Below are 7,698 nucleotides of genomic sequence, written 5' to 3'. Positions count from 1 at the left end.
ATTAAAGGCAATCAGTCTGACTACTGCTGAAGCAATGCAAGTCGATCATCATCAGTGGCGTAGGGCGTAGGAAGATGAAACGTAATGGGCGGGGGGGGGGGGGGGTGGCAAAGGTCCTCAATATTTTGTAACCCCCTCCTTCCGCCGCACCTACAGGAGGAGATTAATTCCAACTCTCAACCATATATGCTTTATGTACATTAAATTTAATCCTTGTACACATGTATAGACAGTGGAGTCGCTAAAAGGAAATTAACGAATACTCAAATTGGCCAAATTAGCGTGTGAGCGCCGAAGGCGCAAGATTTTGGTGTTTTAGGGGTCCGGGGCCTCCCCCGGAAAAAATATTACGATTTAGAATAGCTTAAATGAGTTTTATTCAATTTCAGAGCGCCCGAAAGCGCAAGATTTTGGTGTTTGGAGGGTCCGAGGGTCTCCCCCGGAAAAAAATACGATTTAGAATGGCTTAGATGAGTTTTACGATGCATTTTGATGAATTTACGAGCGCCCAAAGGCGCCAGAATTTGGTGTTAGGGGGTTCGGGGGTCTCCCCGGGAAAAAATACGATTTAGAATGGCTGAGATGAGTTTTACGATGTATTTTAATGACTATAAAGCATGGTAATTTTTCGATTTAAAGCTACCTACATTAAGAAATGATAATTGTGTCGTCATAACATTATGCAACCCTACTCGATCTGAATACACCGGCTTCACACCATCAAATGAATTAATTGTTTCGCTAAGACATAAACAAATTGATCTTTTAAGAGACATTTTTTAAATAGTACATAGAATCCCTTAATGGACATTTTTAGTCTAGTTCGTGTGTATTGAATTTAGAAAATTCCAGTCGGCGAAAAGGGGGGGGGGCCAAAAAGACATGCTTGATGAGTACCAAAGATGAGTTTTACGATGTATTTTAATGACTATAAAGCATGGTAATTTTTCGATTTAAAGCTACCTACATTAAGAAATGATAATTGTGTCGTCATAACATTATGCAACCCTACTCGATCTGAATACACCGGCTTCACACCATCAAATGAATTAATTGTTTCGCTAAGACATAAACAAATTGATCTTTTAAGAGACATTTTTTAAATAGTACATAGAATCCCTTAATGGACATTTTTAGTCTAGTTCGTGTGTATTGAATTTAGAAAATTCCAGTCGGCGAAAAGGGGGGGGGGGGGCCAAAAAGACATGCTTGCCCCCCCCCCCCACTTCCCCGCTTCCTACGCCCCTGATCATACGGTATAAGTGACATTACCCTATTTTTAGTGAGTGACCTTATTAGTTGACATTTTGACCCCATTTTTTTATTCAATAAATACCAATATATTTCCCTTTCGCAGAAGGACTTTCACACAAGTTTCCATATTTCATTATTGTCCACCGCTCTCTCCAAAACGGGAGATATTAATTTGGGTTTGTCCGTCTGTCTGTCACACTTCGTTTCCGTGCAATAACTAACAAATGTAAACCGGTTTTCTTCAAACTTGATGACAAGGTTAAATGCCTTAGGGATCGACCAAGTTCGATCGCATCTGTCGATGGACCTTATTTAGCGGAGTTATGACCCTTTGCTTAATAAAAAAGTCAGTTTCTGCCATTTCCGTACAATAACTGTAATAAATATTAACCGATTTTTTCAAACTTGGTAACAAGGTTGAATGCCTTAAGGGCTTAGCTAAGTTCGATCGCCACTTTTGGCAGATCTTAATTAACAGAGTTATGGCCCTCTGATTTAATAAAAAAAGGTCATTTTCTACCACTTCCGTACAATAACTGTAATATTAACCCATTTTCTTCTAACTTCGTAACAAAGTACAATGTCTTAAGGGCTCGGCCAAGTTCGATCGCCACTTGCGATGGACCTTATTTAGCAGAGTAATCGCCCTTTGATTTAATAAAATAAGTCATTTTCTGCCATTTCCTTGCAATACCTCTAATAAATATTAACCGATTTTCTTCAAACTTGGTAACAAGGTCAAATGCTTAAAGGGCTTGGCCATGTTCGATTGCCACATTTGGCCGACATAATGTAGTGGAGTTATGGCCCTTTAATTTACTAAAAACGTCATTTTCTGCCATTTCCTGTGCAATAATTGTAACAAATGTAAACCGATTTTCTTAAAAGTTGGTATCAAAGTTAAATGCCTTAAGAGCTCAGCAAAGTTTAATAATCACTTTCAGCGGACATTATTTTACACATTTTACTTCCTAATAAGACTTCAGTTTATTGGTTCATGTTTCAACCAAGTTTAAACCTAACCTCAATAATGTTTACCTGCAATATGCCCTGAAAGCGGGGGATGGAAATTCCACGGATTTGCTTGTTTCCATTCAAACACAAATGACCCCAAATTCAATCACAAGCCTTGATACAAATGTACATAATAAGCTACCATTGAATGAAGTTTCAACAAACTCCACGTATTCGTTATTCAGTTATTATTTGGAAACATACATACAATACTTACAACGACAAATCGCAGCTTCGGGTAAAGTCAGGTTCATACAACTGTTGTTTTTCCTGTTCTAATGACTCTTCCACATAGTTTCTGTAAATTAAAATGGGGCAACAATTAATGCTTTTTCTGATCTTCCCTTATTATTTTCTTTGCGTATTTGCGCTCAATTTCCTTTTCCCGTAAACATTTTTGATTTTGTATTTTCCCCTGAGTACTACAAATGCTGAGATATACGTTATGCCCATAGTAAGCAACTTGAAGTGTAAGTACAAATCACTTCTTTGTAACCACTTTAAATCCATCATGGTAAATAAGATAATTACTTATAATTTTATTTAATTGCTTACAGTGCACGTTATTTTACAAATTGGTACTTGCTATATTTGGTGACAAGCAAGCTGTGTTCAATTTAGCGTGAATTCATCAGTTCAGCTTCACTGCCTCATTAATGGGACTAATTCACGTACTACGTGATACCCGATACTTTTTGTGCGGGACTAGTATATCTCCAATGGTGATGGAAGGTAACTATTTGTAATCTTCCCGCTAAAATGACGTTAGCGCGGTATATCATCTTTTGACGTCATTCCATCACAAGTAGAAATAATAGTCCATCACAGATGTTACTAGGTATCACGTGGTACGTGAGTGATTCACATTTAACTCCATCTGTTTGTCATTGATACAGTCTCTGAAGGCGTTGATGTTGCAACTCCTCAGTTTAACTAGCTTCAGGATCCCAACATCTACCTCTGTTCGCAATAAAAGTGATGCCAACTGCGAAGCATTTCAACTTTTGCCTCTGAAACATTAATCAACCATCCATTAAAATTTTAATCGAATCGGAAACTCAAAACTTTTAAATTTCAACTATTTTGTGGTCAAAGAAGACATGTTTTCGAGGTCAGCTTGATTTGTGCTCTTTTAAAAACGGAAGGCTCAGAAGCAGAAGCGCTACAAATCGAGTGACCGGAAGTTATTTTCTAGAAGTAGACGACGGTGTTAAATCGAGTTGCCTTCAAGTAATGGGCTCTCTCTAGATACATTACTATATTTCGTGTCTTCATAATGGCTAACAATGGGTTCTACAGCAGCAGCGGATTTTGTTGCTTTGAAGTGTTGGCAAAATATACGAAAAATGCCAGCTTCAAAGCTAAAGTGCAGCATGTTCAGTGTCAATAAAAAAAATTTCAGTACCGTATTCTTTTTAGTGTTTATAGCACCTCAAAGCATAAAAATCGAGTCTCTTTTTAGCTTATCGTGCAAATAAATCGCAACATCTTCGTCATTTTCCGAAAGTTGTCCGTTTCTCGAGATACACCTCTTTATATGACGGCAGTAAATTATGTTGCAAAAAGTAATAAGACATACACCTGGCGTATTAAATTCCACCTGTTTCATATTTGCTCATTTAAATGGGTGTCTTTGGTTCTTTAGCAAATCATGAAAGTCAATTATATCATATTCATGTAAGTTTTTTGTCTCACAGTAACAAAGTATCACATCCATCCAAAAATAAATAAAAATAAATAAAAAAATATTTGATATCGCATTTCTCCTCGTGATACCAACACTCAGCATTTTAATATAAGATGAAGCAGTTAATTTACTTTCTCAACCATTTATTTTCAATGTTTTTATTTGACCTAAATCATCAATGGAATGTAGAAATAGGTAATAAGATATGTACGAAAAACTAAAACATTCATATCGATTTACTAAGAGTGTCAGTGGTGTCACGCGGAATCCGAGAATCCGAGAACCTGACGCCGCCTACTTGTAGTTTTAAATGAGACAAATTGACAACTGGGATAGATATAGATGTCTCTCATACCAATGATTCCTGCATGTGTAAGATTGCGATATGGTGGGTGATAGTTGCATGGTTTACGGCAACTAAACATTAAAGGAACAAATTGGCAAACAAAAAATATAGATAGCAGCTCATATTATACAATCCAGCAACAGTTAATGGACATATAAAAGAAGACTATATCTATAACAAATAAGGCGATTAAGACACTTTCAAAAGGATTATTTTAATGAAAAAAAAATCCGCAATGCGAAGTTCTGTTCACTACCTCAATGTAGATGGAAACAACTTTGCACTGTTATTTTCGCTATGCATATAGGCGGCCAATTTCATTTTTTTTCTTCTTTTTTTTTCCCACTTTTTTTCTCTTTTTTTTTCCCCTTCTTTTTTTCTTCTTCTTTTGCTACATTAACATGAAGTTATGTAAAGTTAATATATAAGCATTGAATATACAGTCGAGACTTTCTGGCTTCTTTCCCATTGTAGTTTGCTATATAATTGGTCTGTTTTCAGCGACTCCCTGTCTTACGTGACAAGCGACTGTGTTTTTACAGTCGAAACTGTCTTATGTGATTTTCCAAGGGACACATTTTGCGTACAGGTCACAGCTATGCTAACTACTCCAATGTATACATGCCACTTGGCTTCTTATATGTGTGGGTATGAGGGCATGCATTTCTCTTTTTGCATGTTGACATTTTGAGGGTTTTACACATGTGATTTATTATAATTTTCCAGTCATTTGAAAACTATCTTATGTATTATTTTCTTTCTCTCTCCCCCACTCCTTTTTGTGGAAATGACTAATTTTCAAGAACCTAGATGAAAATACTAACCTGCCTGCAGAATGATTTCCGAAATAATGAAATCTTTTGTGCAATGGGAAACTTTTAGGAAACGATTTTTGGAGGTGAAATCTATCCCCGCCCCAAAATATAATAAATTTACTTATAACCCGTCTTCTCACGTAAAATATCAGTCAAAATGGGGATTGTTTATAGTATGAAAACCTGCTTTAAGATAATTTTTACAATGTATTTCAAGCACGATGTAATTTCTCTGTGCCCGCATGTCTGTATAAAATATGGTTACTGAAAAGAAACTCATCAATAATAAAATAACTCTCGTCCATCTTGAAATGAATAAAATGTCTACAATAAGTAATACACATTTGATCAAAGTACAGCAATTTATACATTCAACAGTTAATATAAATAAGACCCACTGAATTATAATATATTAATCAGAAATGAAAAACTGCTGGTTATGAGGTCATTAGAATATGTAAGTAAATAAATAAATAAAGCAAATATAGTAAGTGTTGCAGGCAGCACACGTAACCTGACGTCAATTACATTTTTCTAATCTATGGCTATCTATTATTGCTTAGTTATTTTATCCTTGTAGGAAGTTTGACAAAATTCTGTCCCAAGTTATCGTCCGGAAACGAAAATTTGTGAAACAAACCATTTTTAGAAACAGTGAGCGTTGTAGTTGACCTTTTCACCCCAAATTCAATCCCTAGCTCTATTTTCTCATATGCTATCATTGGTTAAAGTTTGATCAAAAGCCATTGATTTTTTCTCAAGTTATCGTTTGGAAATGCAATTTTTTAACCAATCTATTTTTAGTAACAGTGACCTTGTACTTTACCTTTTGACCCCAAATTCAATTCTAAGCTGTATTGTCTCATTTGCTACCATTGTGTGAAGTTTTATCAAAATATGTTGATGTTTTCTCAAGTTATGGGCTGGAAGCTAACATCTTGTGAACAAATCTACTTTTAGTAACAGTGACCTTTGTAGCTGACCTTTTGATCCCAAATCCAGCCCCAAGCTGTATCTTCTTATGTGCTAACATTGTGTGAAGTTTGATCGAAATCTGTTAATGTTTTCTCAAGTTATTTTCTAGAAACTAATATTTAGTAAATCAATCTATTTCTAGTAACAGTGACCTTTGTAGTCGACCTTTTTACCTCAAATTCAATCCCAAGCTGTATTTTCTCATATGCTACCTTTGTGCTAAATTTTAACAAAATCCGTTGCTTTTTCTCAAGTTGTCGTCTGGAAACTGATTTTTTAACACAGTCTATTTTTATGATCAGTGACCTTTGCAGAAGACCTTTAGAACTCAAATTCAATCCTAAGCTGTATTTTCCCATATGCTACCACTGTGTGGTGCTTTATCAAATCCGTTGATTTTTTTTTCTAAAGTCATCGTCTGGAAAAGAAATCCGGACGGACGGACGGACGGACGGACGGTTGTACGGACATGCGGAATGACAGACAGACAGACAGACGGGAACAAACACTATAGTCCCTGCGGTTTCACCGGCAGAGGGCTAATATAACTTAAGGTGAAACCTCTTATAGAGTATGAGATGAGTTGTTCAGAACCCGTATGGTATCAGATTTAGCGAAATTTGATAACAAGAATTTGAGAAAAAGTACAAAGTTACTAGAAAAGAAATATTAGAGCTGTTTTACACCACCACTACCTACCGCAGATTACAACACAGTAGGAAAGATTCCCGTAAACGCTATGTCGATTTTCTAGTCAGTGTAGAAAAAACTAGACCACCATATGTCAATGGAAAAGTAATGGATACCATTTCTTTTCGGGACATGGAGATAGAAGGACATAACAAAACTTCTGATGGTGTCATCGAATGTGATGATCTAGGTGATAAAACGAAAGGGGATTCGATTAAACAATGTGATGATTCAGCACTTTCGAATGACAATGATACTGAATAACAACTACACCATGTTTTCATCAGTACATATGCAGTTGCAATGACTAAATGCTTGTTTTTATAGATGCTACATCGCTGACGAATGGTGTTTTGCATTTCAGTTGCAAAAGTTACTCACTTAACACCATTACCATCATTGAAAAGTTTGAGCTTCTTGTTTTATTTTTAGCTGGAAATATCAAAAATAATTAATTACGCCCCCCAAAAACATCCATGACACTATGTCCTATATGGAATGAAGTACTGACTGCGCATGCACCAAGGGCAAATGCCAATTAAAACTTGTTTTAATGTAATATATGCAGGCAGACTATGTTTCATTTTGTGTCTGTAAGATTGATTTGTGTATATAGATGTACAAAGAGGCTGATAGGGATAGGTGATGCGGTCAGTCTAATCTAGTGGCGCATTAATATACTTTATATTTAGACCACTATAAATATTAGTTATGCTGCTTAATTCAAGCAGAAGCTGAGGGCGACATTCATGAATGAACAAGGTTCGTACGGACAAGGTCAATTGTTTTAATTGTGCTTTTACATCAGTTATTTTAAATTGAATTTACAGTTACCCACTACCTTCCCCTTTACAACCTCTTTTGTCTTTTATTATTAATTGATGTTATACATTATTCAACTTTGGTGGGCGGGTTTG

The sequence above is a fragment of the Argopecten irradians genome, chromosome 12 (genome assembly GCF_041381155.1).
Source record: "Argopecten irradians isolate NY chromosome 12, Ai_NY, whole genome shotgun sequence".
Taxonomy (NCBI): domain Eukaryota; kingdom Metazoa; phylum Mollusca; class Bivalvia; order Pectinida; family Pectinidae; genus Argopecten; species Argopecten irradians.
This window is presented reverse-complemented; position numbering follows the sequence as displayed.